The sequence below is a fragment of the Ricinus communis genome, chromosome 4, assembly GCF_019578655.1.
Source record: "Ricinus communis isolate WT05 ecotype wild-type chromosome 4, ASM1957865v1, whole genome shotgun sequence".
Classification (NCBI taxonomy): Eukaryota; Viridiplantae; Streptophyta; class Magnoliopsida; order Malpighiales; family Euphorbiaceae; genus Ricinus; species Ricinus communis.
The window spans coordinates 11496514-11514974 of record NC_063259.1 but is presented as its reverse complement, the minus strand read 5'-3'; the positions used below and the strand labels follow the sequence as shown (position 1 = coordinate 11514974).

General features: G+C 35.8%; 1 non-coding gene across 1 annotated transcript; it reads right to left on the bottom strand.

Annotated features, from left to right (window-relative positions):
- Window positions 1–13575: 13575 nt before the first annotated feature.
- Window positions 13576–13682, bottom strand: LOC112534806. Its single transcript, XR_003079053.2, has one exon. It is a non-coding gene; the product is annotated as a small nucleolar RNA R71 (small nucleolar RNA).
- Window positions 13683–18461: the final 4779 nt, after the last annotated feature.

Here is an 18461-nt window from a genome sequence, read left to right as displayed (position 1 = left end):
CTCGAATCCATGGGGTTGCCGAATCAAAGCTTGGAGTTGAGCCAAAAATTCGGTCATTTGGGCCTGACTGGCGGGCTGGGCCTGGGAGGCCTGCTGGGCTTGACCTCTCCTACTAGGCTGGATGGGCCTGAGTGGAGACTGGGCCTGGCCCAGCGGAGAGGTCCAGCCCATGTAGACTGTGGGTCAAGAGGTCGGGTCGGGTTGCTAGATTGGGTCGGGTCGCTAGGTTGCAGTTGGATTCAGTCTGGGTCGGGTCGAAACGGGTCGGGTCGGGTTGGTAAAACCCTAGAAACTCGGGTTGCATTTCGAGTCGGGGCGTCATATATTTTTCGGCATATGACGCCCCCATTCCCAAATGCACACCCTTTCTAGGGTTTTCCTCCCTTCTCATCCCGCTCCCCCCGCTTCTCCTCTCGCCTCCCTTCGAGCTTCCAGCCCTCTCCCACCCTCTCGATGGCCTAAGCTGCGGATGAAGGTGCCAGCAGCCATCGCGTTGATGGCCCTACTTTTTGCAGTGGTCACATCACACGATGGCGCTCGGCCCTCCTCTCTGTCGGGCTTGGTCTCGACGGGTAAGGTAGGAATGGTTGTCCGTGCTTTTTGATGACCCATTCATAGTGTTCCTTCTAGTTTCTTTATGTTGAATAGTCGCTATCATGGCGTCTATCGAAGGCAGCCGAGAGGCAAGGAGGATCTGAGAACACAAGCCTTCATAACTTGAATCCAGGCCTCCGAGGTAGGTATAAATCAAGTCTTGTTATACTCTTCTTTGGAGTTCTTCTAGATCATTAGAAGGAGGAAGGTAATTTTGTAACTCTTCCCATCTAGTTAATATCTCTGTTGCATATTCTGAGGGATTCTTCCCTGAGTGATTTGAGAAAGTTCCTGCTTCAATCTGAAAATGTGTGCAACATTATTTTGATGCCCGTAGAGACCTTTTGGTTTTTCCCAGATTGCCTTTGATGACTCCATAAGAATACACAGTCGGGAAATCTGACTTTCCAGGGTATTAATGATCATAGACATGACCAGATGGTCAGTTGTTTGCCACTCTTCCATTCTGTCCAGTTCTTCTTCTGTTGGAGCCTCTGGATTTACAGGTTTGGGTTTTTGTTTACTTCCAGTAATAAAACCTAATTTTTTTCTGCCGCTGAGGGCAATGGAAATAGATTTTGACCACTCAAAATAATTTTGACTGCCTCGCAGAACAATGTTTGTGGTTTCTGAGTAAGCCATTTTTGAGGCTTGATTTTGTGTTGATGGGGTAGATGATGACTGGTTTTAAACCAGCTCTGATACCATGTAGAATTTTATAGAACGGTGATGAATTTTAATGAATTCTAAGTTCATTACAACTTGAGATAGAATTATATACATGCTGAGATTTTGAGTTTCTTTCTAACAGACACTTCTGAATTTTTGGGGAAAAGGTGGAAGTGACCTTTCCTGCTTTGCAGGAAAGGATGCTCCCTTTTTCCCTTGGTCAGTGATGAAAGGTCTGCACAAGCAACCTAGCTTGTGCAGCCTCTGAGACCAAAAAGGTGCAGCTACTTTCTGTTTTCTTCAATAATAAGCCAATAGAATAAACCGTCTAGCTTTGATTTTGTTTTAGGTAAGTAAAGATCCATTAAATGAGAAAGTCATTTAGAAGAACATTAACAAACTCAGGGGGAGGACTAGTCAACCAAGCAAAGGAGAGACTCCCCTTAGCTAAACTATTAGCTAGATATCTAGCAGAGATATTTTTAAATATTTGAATAAAATGAACATTGACCACCCCAAAATGATGGAGTCTCTCTCTTGCTTGGTCTAAAGCAATAATCATTTTCTAAGGTGCCTAAGAATTAAAAAAGAAAGCATCAATCATGTTTTATTTTCACAAAAAATATCAAAGTTAGCAAGATTCAAATCCTCAGCAAATTGGAGACATAAATTAAGAGCTTGAACTTCTGCCACACTTTTGGATAGACTGGGCAAAGAAATAGTGACACCATCCACCAAGGAATCCCTGTCCCTCCTGGAAATGATAGCTAATGATGCCACCTCTTTCATGTCATCAAACTGGACTACAATATGGAATTTGAATTGATTGTCATTTTGATACATCATATGAGGAATTATAATGGGATGAGATAGTTAATCATGATGCTTAATAACAGATAAAAATTCATTAGCAGTTATAAGTTCAGTAGCTAATAGTACCTAACTCTTGCAATCTTAACAAGATCAAAAGGGTATCCTAAAAAATGAACTCATTATCCCTTGCCCTGCTTATAGTTGGCCATAGGAAGACAACCCAATAGAGCCATGAGCTGACTCTTTTCTGCCATTGGTACGAGCAGGCTGCTCCTCAAGCCCTAGTTCCCCAATCTCTAGAGGCTATCCTACAATCCACTCTAACACACTTGCCTTAGCTTTAGTTTTTTACTAGGCTTAGTGAATCCTCTTAAACTTTTGCGTTTCCTTTGCCCCCAGCTCAGTTCTCGAATGATCCGATCCTTTCTTTCCACTATGTTTACTTTAGGCTTGGCCCACAGTTTCAATGCGAAAGTTTAACTCTTTTTGATAACCTAGAGGATGTTGGTAATGGGCTTTTTATGCCTTTCCCTTTGTCTCTAGCAGGCCCAACAACTATATATTGTTTGTCTAAAAACTGACATAGAGGAACAGGTGCCTCATCTGTTTCATTAATGAAGATGCGATAGGATGCATGATAGTACTTTTGATAAGGAGAATTCATTAATATGATTACCTTCTGCAAGTCTAGTTTAAAAATTACTTGGATTAGCATCCATAATATTATTGACCGTGTGACTACCCTTCCTTGGCGCGTGTGCTACAATCGCAAGTTTGTTCCATCCAGTTTTGTTAAGCTGCACTTCCAGTAGCTTAGGGCAAGTATCTAAACTGGTCTGCATAAGGTCTCCTTTATGACCCTTTGCTTTGAGAGGCAGAACTTATCCTGACAAAACCTGCAATATTAATGCTTCTCAGCTTAGCACTGTACTTGAATTTACTGAAGGCCAGAAATCTCTCTAGTGCCACTCTTCATCCTTAAAAGGATAGAACTTTAACATATGACCAATTCTCCTACATAAGAAATAAAATTTTGGCAGCCTCTCATATTGGAAAACTATCCAATCATTTTCAAAATGCTCTAGATAAACCAAGACTCTCACTTTCATGTTAAACATGATTCTGTACAATGGAGCCACTGACTCCATTGGAATAAAACCTGCAAAGAGCATTCCTATTGTTTGAGCATTCTGTATATTAATTTGATCTGGAGGAAGATTATGCACCTCCACTGCATTTAGAAAAATCCAGTTGGTCTATTAGAGTATCAACCAGCCAATCCACAAGAAGTAGCATTGTAACGCCTACATTTTCTCATCATCCATGTTATATGCATTTACATTTAATCATTGGGCATATGATGGTATATCAATGATATTTTTATTTTATGAGAACAGATATATATTAATTATAAGTAGAGAATAAGAAGCATGATATTAGATTATTAATTTAGATAAGTTGATTAAGTACTTGGGTTATGTGTATTAAGCCTTAAGACTTAATTGAACCAATAGTTGAAGGTTGGGTAAATAGATTGGACTTAAAAGATACAATTAAAAGTTAGTACCTATATATGGTTAGTAAGAATTAATTTAGGGTGATAAAAATAGTTTAGTAGGTGGTGGCATTAAGAGAGGAATATTGGAAATTGGAACCATGAGCAAGCTCATTTTACCTCTTCATTTCTCTAAAATTCGTTCATGGCCAAAAACACAAAATTTGGAATAAGAGAGAGGAGTGGAATACCTAAAAAAACTTAAGATTAAGATAGGATTTTGCCAACTATTGAAGGAGCCAAGCTAAAGCTAAAGGATTTAAGCATATTAGCAACCCAAAAGCTGAAATTGGTAAGTTGTTACTTGAGTGTTATTAATTTGTCATTAGGGTTCTTGATTACAAATTGGAAAAACTTCATTTGATGCTCTCATTGATTAATTAAAGGTCTGATTATCATGAATTAGTAGAGTATTGAATGATTGCATAAAGATTAAGCTTGATTTAAGTTTAAGTATGTTAAGATAGAAAACTGTCAAAATTCCAGCAACCTTGATGTTCTGTATTTTAGGCATAACATGGGTTATATAAGTCCAAATTAAGCTTAATTGGTGTCTATGGAAATTTTAAAGAGTCCTCTATAACTTTGTAGTTTTGCGATTTCGCTATTTTTTCCGTTTTGGTTGCTTAAATTGAGCAAACAGATTGCTGCTCGGGTACAACTAGCTGTATGACCCTTGCTCAGTAATTTGAAAATAATTAAATCTATAGAAGTCGGAATTGAGTAATTCTTCTTGAAGATGAAACTAGACGCATAAATGGATATGTCTATTTAATATGAGATTTTTGTATTAAGCCAATTTTGCCCAGCAATAAATATACCTTGATACTAAATTCTGTCTAGAAAACAGAAATGTTGGAGATTAGTTTTATGCAATTTATTGATGTTAGTTTGAGTTAAATTGGTATTTAACTAGATGAGAAATGTTTATAGGATATTAAAACAGTAATTGAGAGTCTTAGAGGAAGAGTTAGACCTATGAATTAGAGAGGGGATGATCTTGTAATGCATTAGAACTCGCATTTACATGAATATTTGTAATATGCATGAAATGTGAATTGATGAATGTGTTGACAGGGTACTCAAAGGCCCTGGAAAGGAAGTTGTGGAGAAAGGAGGTTCTTATATGCTAAAGGAATAAGTATATTTTGAGTAAGTAAATAGTTAATATTTGCTATGTTCATATATTTAATCAAATGTTCCGCAAATGGTTGCGTTTGCTTAATATTGTTTATGTTTGAATGACTGAGATGGAAATGATTGGTGTTGAGTGGAACAATTGTTATTGCTGAAATATGATATAAGTGAAATGATTGAATTATGATGTTAAGTGCATATGTGCATGTGAATGGTGTATTCCCCTGTGAAAAAAAAAATATATATATAAAGCCTTGGGAGGCTAAAGCCTAGAGAGGCTATAAAAGTGTATAATATGAGATGAGGCGGAGCAGCTTACGTGTGTGATATGTGAGGATGAGGTGGAGCAGCACATTAAAGGGGATCCACAAGCCGTGAGAACTAACCATAATTATTGAATTGTATTTCTTCTATGATGGTTGTAATGAATTGAGTAGAATGGTATGACTTTATACCTAAACTATGAATATCATGGAAAGTTATGTGATTGGGTGGAAATTGTATTAAGTGTATGTGATATAGATTATGTTGATTATTTATTTACTGAGCTGGAGGCTCACCCCTCTCCAAAATTTTTCTTTTCAGGTTTGTAAATAGTAGTGCATCCGTTGGTTGTATGCGAAGTCTAGCTTTTAGCAGTTCTGTCAAGTTGGGCCAGTTTTGTGAAGTCTCCTCCTGATGTATTTTTGTATGCAGTTATGTGATATATATGGAAGTATGCCTTATAAGGCATAAGAAGATGTTTGTAATACTTGTTAAATGATGTTTAAGTATAATCATATGTTTATATGTTAATAACCTTGTGTCTGGATTCTTAACAACCTACATATTGACCTATCTACCTGTAGTATATATTCTACGACGCTTGTATGCTTCCTGGCTAATGTTTATTGGTTAGCATGTGATGGGGGTGTTACAAGCATAGAGTTAAAAATAGACTAAGGGATACCCTCAAGCATCCATTATTTATCCTTAAGCAAGCTGAACGGAAATATGAAGGTGTTTTGGTTACGCTTTTTCACTAAAAAGGCATCCTCCAACTTCTAGATCTTCTAAAGATTACTCTTAATCATTTGCTCTAGGAGATTCCGAAACGATAATAGTCTACCTATTAGAACTTTCTCTGAATAAAACTTCCCCATATCAGGGTTAGATTGTAGTTGTAAGGTCTTTTCAGAGCAATGTAGGATGATATATTAAAGAAGGTCATCAGATTGAGTTCCTTAAACCAAGATGAAAGCTAGAGTTCCAGCAATAACTGCAGTTCACTGCCCAACTAACCGAAAGAATATTAGCAGTCAAAGAAATAAAGACCCAAATTCCAACAATAAATGAAACACAAAGCTATAACTTCTCCCAAAACCAACGAGAGGACTCTTAACCAAAAAACTAACCCATATTAAGGACAAAGAAAAACTTAAGAGGAAGAAACCTTATAGCAAAGTCTAAGAACATAAATAGGTACAAAGCCACTAGAACACTTTAAGGGATGAAACCCACTTACACCAAGAACTAGGGAGACTTTGTCTGGCTTTAATGAAACTCACACACCAGAATACTTAATTAATAATAACTTATTCACCTTAAAAGCATTTAAAAGTTTAAATTTATGGATTCTCTCTCTGTCTCTCACTCACTAGGTTTAGTGTATAGAAAGAAATAAATATCCTTTTATTATGCAGCTTTTGTACAGTTATAATTTACTTTCAATTGTATTTATTTGTCATACTAAGAGTCTTCCTATTTAGAAAACTCTAATTCAATTCATGCGTATATATTGACTAATGAATTAAATTAGAACTCATGTTCTAAAGATCTTCTTGTTTAGAAAACACGATTACTTTACATATTCTAAATTTTTATACGGTGTTAGAGATCATGCGCTCCTAAGCAGCCCTCTAATCTCTTCTTCATCTTTTCTTCAAAAATTTTAAGAAAGGTTCCTTTATTTTTCTCTCGCTACAACTAACAAAAGCTTCTACTTTTATAATTTACTTTCAATAGTATTTACTTGCCATACTAGGAGTCATCCGGCTTATGAAAATCTAATCCAATTCATGAATATATATTGACTAATAAATGAATGATAAGATAACTTTTTCACATACTCTAAATTTCTAGATAGTGTCAGTATTCATGTGCTTCTAATCATGCCTCAAATCTCTTCTTCATTTTTTCTTAAAAAACCTAAAAAGAAATCTCGTTTATTTTTCTCTTAACATGATTGATAAAAGTTTAGATCTAATCTCATCTATATCATCATCACAAGTCACCATCCTAAATAATCAAGACTTTGCAAAACCTCTTTTAACCATCAATCGCTCATTACACATTCACATTAAACATACTTCTAAAGACTGCCTATCATGGAAACTAAAATTTAATGCCATCATAATTGGACAATCTAAAATGATATATAGATGGAACCACACCTTGTCCACCAACAATGATAACCACAAACAATACTACTACTGCAAATTCAGATTTCATCACATGGATATTCCAAGACAAACTCATCTTCAGTGCCATAAATGGCTCCTTATCTCTCTCAGTCATTCCTCTAATCCTGCTTAGGTTAGTTCCATAGCTCATAAGAATGATGCCTTTGAAGCATTTAAGAGTTTTGCAAATAAAGCTCAAAATGAAAAAGGTTTTTACATTTCCAAAATTAGAAGTGATCATGGAAATGAATTTAAAAATTTTTTCTGATGAAAGTGGTATTTCTTATGATTTTTCATCTCCTAGAACACCATAACTAAAAGGTATTGTAGAAAGAAAAAATAGAAAACTTGTAGAGATGACTAGAAAAATTCTCAACGAGTATAATTTACCTATTTACTTTTGGGCTGAAGCTATCAATACATCTTGTTATTTGATAAATAGATTTTTCAAAATACCTATTTTGAATAAAACTTCTTATGAGCTATAGAATGGAAGAAACTCAAAATTTCATATCTAAGAGTATTTGGATATAAATGCTATATTTTAAACACAAAGGACAACTTAGAAAATTCTCATAAAAAAATGATGAAGGTATATTTCTAGGCTACGCATCCTCTAGTAAAGATTATAAGGTGTTTAATAAAAGGTCCATAATAGTTGAGGAGTCTATGAATATTGTTTTTGATTAATCTAGTACACTTGATCTTGTGAAAGGCTCTTTTGATAATTTTATAAGTGATTTTGAAAAGCTTGAAATCAATGATAATAGTCTACAAATGGAAGAGTCCTCTCAAAATCAACCTCAACACATTGAACCTTCCCTACCACTTTAAGAGGAGACACCTTAAGAGTTGCCAAGAGAATGGAGAGAACCCTAGGGGCATCCTAAGGAGCTAATCATTAGTGAACTCTAAAACGGTGTAAGTTCTAGGTCTCAAACTAAGCATTTATATAACAATCTTGCTTTTGTCTCTCAAAATAAGCTAAGGACCATTAATGAGGCTCTTAATGATGAATGTTGGGTGATTGCTATGCAAGAGGAACTCAACCAATTTAAGAGTAATCAAGTGTGGGAAATTATTCCTAAAACCAAGGATCATCCTATTATAGGTTATACATAGGTGTATAGAAGCGAGTTAGATGAGCAAGATTCCATCACTAGAAATAAGGCCGGATTGGTAGCCAAAAGCTATAACCAAGAGGAAGGCATTGACTATGATGAAACATTTGCACCTATAGCAAGATTAGAACCTTTAAGAATATTGCTATCCTATACTTGTCACATTAGCTTTAAACTTTTTCAAAATGGATGCCAAAGGTGCATTTTTAAATGGTTCTATATAGGAAGAAGTATATGTTGAACAACCTCCTAGCTTTGAGCACCATGGATTTCCACATCATGTTTTCAAATTGACTAAAGCCTTATATGGTTTCAGACAAGCTCTTAGAGCTTGGTACATTTTAATTGCAAAATGGTTTTACAAAAGGGAAGGTTGACACAACACTTTTTGCGAAAACACACAAGCATGATACTTTAATTGCTCAAATATATGTTGATGATATAGTACTTGGTGCTACTAATGAATCCTTGTGTAAGGGATTTTCTAAGTGTATTACTAGAAAATTTGAGATGAGCATGATGGGAGAACTCAAGTTCTTTCTAGGATTACAAATCAAGCAATGCAAGGATGACATCTTCAATAACCAATACAAGTACACAAGAGATATTCTTAAGAAGTTTGGAATAGAGGGATGCAATATTTCTAAGATACTAATGAGCACACAAACCAAATTGGATAAAGATGAAAAGGGTAAGCCAATTAAGGGGAAGAAGTATAGAGGTATGATCGAATCTCTGCTCTATCTTATAACTTCTAGACCCGATGTTTTGTATACTGTTTGTTTGTGTGCACATTTTCAATCTAGTCCCAGAGAGTCATAATTGCATCTAGTTGAACGAATCCTAAACTATTTAAATGGCACTATTCATTTAGGACTTTAGTATCCTAAGGATACATCAGTTAACATAGTAAGCTTCTTCGATGCTGACTATGCAAGTTGTCTCTTTGATAGAAAAAAACATTTTTGGAACTTGTCATCTCGCAGGAGAATGCTCAGTCTCTTAGTTTAATAAGAAGCAAGTCTCGGTTGTTTTATCCACCACTGAAGCAGAATATGTAGCAGCAGGTTATTATTGTATCCAAATTCTTTGGATAAAGCAATAACTCAAGGATTATGGTCAAGTGCTTAATCACATTCCCATAAAGTGTGATAACATTAGTGTAATAATATTTTTATCTATGGACCTCATTCAATACTCTAGGAGTAAGCACATAGATATTAGGCATCACTTTTTAAGAGATCATGTGTAAAATGATGTTGTGGTGTTAGAATTTGTTGACACTAACAATCAACTTGCAGACATCTCTACCAAACCCTTTAGTGAGGAAAGATTAAACTTTATCATATGGGAACTTGGTGTGCTTGATGGCAATTTCCTTGATTGAGTGTGTTTTGCTTGATTACATTTTTATGAATTTGTGCTATTTGTTGAGATGCTTTTACTGAATGGACTTGAACCTGAATCAGATTGATGCATTCAATATTGTATTATCCATTCATACATGAAACCGATTACATAATACAAGATGCTAAAAGATGCATGTTTATTAAGGCATAGTCAAAAAATAGGCAAAAATCAAAACCTTGCTTCGAGCAAGCTTTTGCTCATTCGCGATCCTAGCATTTGTGGTCACGAAGCTAGTCAAACTAGGCGTTCTAATAGAAATTTGAATTTTATGGTTGCATCCTATGTATTGCAGTTGAGAAAGCCTGAATTCTATAAAAATATGATGGTTATTTTTAAACGTTTCATGAGGAGTTACACCTCTTTATTGCATGTTTACCATTTTTATTGATTTTTAGGTATAAATACCCCCTATACATTCTTACATGCATTTAAACTCACGATTCTCTCTTTCACTCTCAAAAGTTAAACTTCTCTCTTCTAAAGGCATTCTTTCAACCTTCTTATTTCATCATCTCATTCATCACTCATCTCTCTTAATTGCTCCAAAGGAAACCTCCACCCAAGTTAGCAAGGGTAAAGGAAAGGTGTAAGAATAAGAAAATCTTGCCTCTACACTTAATATACCAACCAAGATGAAAGGGACAACTCATGAGGCAAGAAGCAAGTACAATATTCTTACCAAAGATAATTTTGAGGCTTTAAAGGCACCACTAAATGTTGATTTTAGGAAGCTTGGAGTCTATGAAGATATTTTAGAACATCTTAACAACATCGAAATGGGTAGGCTTGTCTATCTTAACATTTAGAGTGGATTCTTCACATCTTTTCATTCATATCAATCATTTGCATTCTTCATATCTTATGTTTTCATTTGTGTTTTTTTTTTTACTTTTCTTATTTTCTATGCCCCTTGCTATTTTTGTGTAATCCTATATTTACTTAATGAAATTAATATCATCTGTTTATTTTTACTTTATTTCTTATGTTTTTATCCTCTTTAAACTTTTTAATATTGATAAAGGGGGAGAAATTACATTGAGTAAACATGTTCCATATGCATACATTCACACATTAAGGGGGAGCAACATTAAAGGAGAGTAAGAGCAAGGCAGCAAAATTTCTTAGCCTAAGTATACTTATTTACATCTTTTATTCTTTATACTCAATTTCTTCATCAAAATAAATGTGGAGATTGTTAGCCTAGATACTTTGTCACAAGGCTAAAGTCTTTAATTCTGATCTTGACACATAAATTGAGGTCTTGATCTAATGTTTCTTTAAGTGTTATTGTTGTACCTTTTTAATGTAATTCAAGAATCCTAGTTTGCTTCAAAATTACGACCGCACCCTCTATGGTGCAAACACAAAAATTGCAAGTTTGTGGATAGAAGGACTTAGAGACTTGTAGTTGAGATTCGCGACCATACCATAAAGGGCGCGATCACAAAAATGAGGAGTTTCAAGGTAGAAACAAAAGGCTTACAAAGGTCAAGAATCGCGGTTGCACCTAAGGAAAGCGCGATTGTGAATTTAATGAAATATTATGACTGTTATAAACCGCCAATGGTTACTTTCGAAGCAAGCAATGTCTTAGTGCCACGTAGATAGCCATTGGAGTACTTTCAAGATTCACGACCGCAATGCAAGAAGCACGACCGAGATTTGCACTTTGATAGTACATTTAATACACTATCCTAAAGAAAAATTTGGTGAAGATTTAGGATGTGATAAGTGCTAGTAGCACTTACCTTTGAAGCTTGTTTTACCTCGGTTTCACCTTAAATTGAGTTTAATTTATTTGTCAGTTGTTTTCAGTTTTTTTTCAAGTATTTGGTGAACTTGCTTGATGGAGGAAGTTTTAGCTTTAAAGTACAAGAAAAATCCTCCAAGGAGCACCTAGCATTGAGGACAGGAGTGTCACACGGGCATGACACAGGAAGAAGCTTCCCGTGTGAAGTGTTAAAAGTGGTAGAATGTTGGTCTGCATGATAAGGGAGGCACACGCCCGTGTGCCCTTCCCCTATGAGTTGGCGTAAAATGGCAGATTGTTTAGAATGACATGGGAAGAGGAGACACCCGTGTGCCCTTCCTATATGGATAAAGGATATTTTCAAAGGCGGATTTTGATCAAGGATGCCATATGGCTGTATGGTACCCTTGCGGTTCTTTAAAAAACACACTATTGTGGTTCTTTAAAAAACACACTATTTAAGAAAAATTTTAGGATTATTTTGAGGGAGTTCCATCATATTTTTATTTCTAGAGAGAGAAACACTAGAAACTTCATCTTTCTTTCATTTCTAGGGCTTTGATTGGTATTTCTCAAGGAAGAACATCATTTTTTTATTGCTTTTGAAGATTGAGGATTCGAGATTAAAGATTTTCATTTCTACTCTTCCATGACTAGTTTGAGATCTTCCTCCCCTATTCTTTATTTCTTTATTGTAATGTCTAGGAACTAATCTTCTTGCTATTTGAGTTTTGATGAACCCTAATTTGTTTTATATAGATTGATTCAAAGTTAATGCAATTAATCTTTTTTATGAGTTGTATTATCCCTTTGATTACATTATCTATTTCAATTAATAAGTCGACGTATTGATTGGGATTTTATTTTCATAAATTGATTAGAGATAACTTTTTATGAATTGATCACATCTTAGGGATTGAGGGTTGATTGAGATACTTGAGATAGATCTACAAGATCCTTTAGTTCAATAGTTCCTTAATCTTAATACATGACCTAAGTGAGTGGGTTTGAGAATGGATTTCTCTCCCTATTCTTAGGTATTAAGGGCTTAATCACTTGAGAAAATTTTAAACTTAATTTTGTGGAATGCCAACTCAACTCTTGATTTGAATTAATTGCTGTTTGTTTCATGAAATACTCAACTTATTAGGGGGATTCACTACCTAAATAGGTTTTATCCTTGATAAATTTATTAATCCTTTTTATATTTATTTCAAGATTATTTTACTTTTAAATATAATTACATCCAAACAACATTTTGATTACTAAACATTACTATAAGATTGAAGGTAGTATTTAGAATTAGATCCCTAGTGGAACAATACTCTTACTTATCATTATATGACCTGATACGATTGGTCCACTTTGCCATGTGCAGATAGCATGCATTAAGTTTTCAGCGCCATTGCTGCGGAATCTTTTCTATTGTGATATTATTAATAATTCAAAAAGCTAGTGATTTAGCATTTTATTTCTCATTTGATTTAACTTTATTGTATTTGTGTTTTCTTTAGGTACCTAAATCTATGTATGACCTGAGCTAGTTTGATGGAACTATTCGCTTACAAATCAGAGTTGGAAAGAACTATGAGGAAGCATCGAAGAGAAGAACGAGAACGAGCTTTAGCAAAAATGGTGGAGGAGTTACATAATTAAAATCAAGAAGGAGACCCAAACCAAGAAGAGGAACAGTGTAGAATGACATCTCCACCTAGGGAGAGAAACATGCAAGAGTATGCACGACCAACTCTTAATGGGGCTACATCGAGTATCGTTAGGCTGAATGTTACGGCAAACAACTTCGAGATCAAGCGCAACATTATTCAGATGGTGCAAAACAATTGCACGTTTAACAATTTGCCCAATGAGGATCCAAACACCCATTTGGATGATTTTCTAGAGATTTGCGATACCTTCAAGATTAATAGGATATCAGATGATGCTATTCGGTTAAGGCTATTCCCATTTTCATTAAGAGATAAGCCAAAGAAATGGTTGAAATTGTTTCCAGCAGGGACATTTACGACTTGGAATCAGCTGGCCTAGAAATTCTTGGAGAGATACTTTCCACCTTCTAAGACATCCAAGTTGAGGAATGACATAGCAGGGTTTCTTCAGCAAAAGAATGAGACTCTATACGATTGTTGGGAAAATTTCAAGGATTTATTGAGGAGCTGTCCACACCATGTTTTACCTTTATGGCTGCAAATTCAAACATTCTTTAGTGGACTGAATTACATAAGTAAACAATCTATTAATGCTACAGCAGTTGGATCACTAAATAATAAGACTCTTGAGCAAGTTATGGATCTTATTAAGGATATGGCAGTCATGAACTACCTGTGGCGGAATCCCATAGAGCAAGTTCGAATGAAGGGAAGTGGAATCCCTGCAATAGACCCTATGCTAGTTGTGAATACACAGTTCGAGGCCATAAGTAGAAAGATGGATGCTTTGACCATGTCTTTATCTGGAAGACAAGCACAAGTTATGACTTGTGGCTGGTGTGGGCGTAGTCATAAGAGTCAAGATTGCCAAAATGGCAACACTTTCGCTAAGTCGGAATAAGTTGATTATATGGGGAATATTCCTAGGCAGCAGAACAATCCCTACAGCAATACCTATAACCCGGGGTGGAGAAATCATCTGAATTTCTCTTGGGGGAATCAGAATCAGAATCAACAAAGACCTCCACCTCGAGGTTTTCAGCAACAAAATCAGCCGCAGGCTCCTCCTAGAAGGAGTAATCTAGAGAGATGATAGAAAAGTTTATATCTATGTCTGAAAGAAGGATCCAAAATACTGAGACTGCTCTTAAAAACTAGCAAGCTTCAGTTCAGAATTTAGGGAATCAAGTGGGGCAGGTAACAAAGCTTTTGAGTGAAAGACCTCAAGGAAGTTTGCCAAGCAACACAGAAGCTAACCTTGAGGAGTAGCTTAAGGTTATTACATTGTATAGTGGTAAAGAACTAAAGTCTAAGCTGAATGAAGTAGATGAAGAATATACTATAATAGAGAAGATTGATGATGGAAAAGAGGATACACAGGCTAAAATCAAGGATAAAGTAGAAGCAACACCAAAGCCTACCTTTTTTATGAAGGAATATCAACCCAAAATACTCTTTCCAGCTCGCCTTTAGAAGGATAAACTGGATGCACAGTTTAATAAGTTTCTTGAACTTTTTAAATAATTGCATATTAACATACCTTTTATAGAAGCTTTATCGCAGATGCCCAAGTATACTAAATTCTTAAAGGAACTTCTTTATAACAAAAGGAAGCTCGAGGAAATGTCAACGGTGCAATTTTCGTAAAAGAGTTCAACGATTATTCAGAGAAGATTAACAAAGAAATTAAAAAACCCATGAAGTTTTACTATTCCTTACTTTATTGATAATCTAAATGTTAATAATGCATTGGTTGATTTGGGGGCTAGCATTAGTGTTATGCCTTATAACTTTTTCAAAACATTAGGGCTGGGAGAACCTAAACCAACACGCATGAGCATTCAATTAGCTGATAAATCTGTTGTATATCCTAAGGGTATCATTGAGGACTTATTGATTAAGGTTATAGAGTTTATTTTTCCTATGGATTTTGTAGTTATGGATATGGATGAATCTATTAACGTCTCCTTTATTTTAGGAAGACCCTTCCTTTATACAGCTAGAGCCATCATTAATGTTCATGATGGTAAGCTCATTCTTAGGGTAGGGGAGGAGCAAGTGACGTTTCAGATCCCTAACGCCATGAAACATCCGCTTGTACTCGATAACATGGATGTTAGTAATGATAGAGTTGAACATGAGACTATAAATTGTATGTCATCTATTATTGCTAAAGATGCCTTGGAGTTGTGTTTGGTACAGGAACACGAGAAATGTGAGATGCCAGGAGCTTTGGAGCAGCTAGCCCACCTTGAGGCAGCAAAACCAATAAGAAAGCAGTTTTTCGAGCCTATAGAGATGCCCAAGGAGGAAAGGATGAAGCCTTCCATTGAAGATCCTCCTTCTTTGGAACTGAAATAGTTTCCGGAACACTTAGAGTACGCCTTTCTTATGGAAGGATCTAAGCTTCTAGTAATAATTAGTTATGCATTACTGAATGATCAAAAGGCTAAGCTATTGGAAGTCTTGATAAGGCTGCAGATGGCAATAGCTTGGAAGATAGTAGATATAAAGGGAATCAATCCTTCTTTTTGCACACGAGCTCAAAACAGTGGTGCAACCTCAAAGGTGTCTCAATCATAACATGAAGGAGGTAGTGAAGAATGAAGTGATTAAACTTCTTAATGCCGAGATTATCTATCCCATTTTGGACAGTTCTTGGGTAAATCTAGTACAAGTAGTGTCAAAGAAGGGAGGCATGATAGTTGTGGTAAATGAAAATAATGAGTTGATCCCAACAAGAGACGTGACATGATGGAGAGTGTGCATCAACTTTAGGAAGTTGAATAATGCCATGAGAAAAGATCATTTCCCTTTACCATTCATTGATAAAATGCTAGAGAGATTTTTAAGGCATGAGTACTACTATTTTCTAAATAGTTTATCAGGATATTTTCAGATTCCAATAGCCCTATGAGGATCAGGAAAAGACCACATCACATGCCCTTACGGGACCTTTGCGTATGGAAGAATGCCGTTCAGATTGTGTAATGCACCAGGCATATTTTAGAGGTGCATGATGGCTATCTTCAATAATTGGTTGAAGATATTATGGAAATTTTCATCGATGACTTTTCTGTCCAGGAAATTCATTTGAAGAATGTTTGGAGCATTTGGAGAGAGTGTTGGTGAGATGTGAGGAAACCAACCTAGTACTGATTTGGGCAAAATGCCATTTTATGGTACATGAAGGCATTGTGCTAGGGAAAAAAATCTCTAGTAAAGGAATTGAAGTGCATAGAGCCAAGATTGAGACTATTGAGAAACTACCACCTCCCTCATCTGTCAAAGCTATTAGAAGTTTTCTTGGACATGCAAGTTTTTACCGTAGGTTCATTAAAGACTTCTCTAAAATAGCTAGACCTCTTACTAGGCTTTTGGAGAAGGATGTTGAATTTATATTTGATGAAGAATGTTTGGCAGCCTTCACCTCCTTAAAGGCCAAACTAGTTACCACCCCAATTATGATAGCGTCGGATTGAAGTCTTCCCTTTGAGCTAATGTGTGATGCGAGTGACTTCGCAGTTGGAGCCATCCTTAGATAAAGAAGAGAAAAACACTTCTAGCCCATTTATTACGCAAGTAGAATGATGACTGACGCGTAAGCAAACTACACTACTACTGAGAAGGAATTACTTGCGATTATTTTTGCTATTGACAAATTTCAATCATACTTGATTTTGTCAAAAGTGAAAGTATACACTAACCATTCAGCTTTGAGGTATTTGTTTTAAAAAACATATGCGAAACCAAGATTAATAAGATGGGTTATACTGTTGCAGGAATTTGATTTGGAGACTCAAGACAATAGAGGTGCAGAGAACTTGGCAACCAACCACTTATCACGCCTTGAGAACCCTCATCTAGAGAAACTACATGAAAGGGACATCAATGATCATTTTCTAGATGAATAGGTATGTTGCAACAGGTCTAGCAGGTAGTATGGTGCTTCAATACCATGGTATGTTGACTTTGCGAAGTATTTAGTTGCAAGGAAACTCCCAAGAGAATACTCTTATCAACAAAAGAAGAACTTCTTTGTAGATTTGAAAAATTACTTTTGGGAAGACCCTTTTCTATTTAAAATTTATTCAGACAGGATAATAAAGAGATGCGTGGCATGGCCGGAAACTATGAGCACCCCAACTGTAAGTTCACCACTCTACTTTGACTGTTGCCATAGTGAACCAGCTAGAGAACATTATGAGTTGGGCAAAATAGCTAAAAGGTCTTAGAATCAAGATTCTATTGGCCAACTTTGTTTAGGGATAGCCAATCATTTATGCAAGAATGAGATCGTTGCCAACATACAAGTAATATCTCCTTTCATAATGAAATGCCCAAACACGGTATATTAGAATGTGAAATTTTTGATGTGTGGCATAGATTTCATAGGATCCTTTCCTAGTTATTTTTTTAATAAATATATATTGATAGCTATTGATTATGTCTCTAAATGGGTTGAGGCACAAGCTTTACATCGTAATGATGTAAGAGTAGTAGTGAAATTTTTGAAAAAGATCTTTTGCAGGTTTAGCATCCCCAAGGCCATTATCAATGATGGGGCTACGCACTTTTGTAACGCTCAACTAGAAAAAGTGTTAAAAAGGGTTGGATTCACGCATAAATTTGCCACCCCTTATCACCCTCAAACCAATGGTCAAGTAGAGAATACTAATAGAAAGTTTAAAAGAATCCTTGAGAAAACTATAGAATGGCATAGGAAGGATAGGTCCACTAAATTGGATGATGCTGTGTGGACATACAGGACTGCATTCAAAACAGCCTTAGGGACTACTCCTTATAGATTAGTCTATGGAAAATCTTATCATTTACCTGTTGAAATTGAGCACAAAGCTTTTTGGGCAATCAAAAAACTTAATCTTGATCTAGCTAGTGCATGTTTGAAGAGAAAATTATAGGTTAATGAATTGGATGAATGGAGGATGCATGCATATGAAAATGCCCGTTTAACTAAGGAGTGCACAAAGAAATGGCATGATCTAGGATTAAGCCAAGGAGAGAGTTTCAACTTGGAGACCATATGCTTTTATTCAACTCAAGACATCGGCTTTTTTTGGATAAGTTAAAGTCACGTTGGTCAGGCCCATTCGTTGTTAAGCAAGTATTTCCATATGGGACAGTTGAATTAACTCATCCTGAAAAGGGAGATTTTAAAGTGAATGGTCATAGGTTAAAATAATATTTTGAAGGGAGCTTGAATCAGGAAAAGAAGTGTGATAACTTCTCGAGTCAATGTGAGTTAGCACGAGTTCCTCTAGCTAACAAAACATTGAAGAAGCG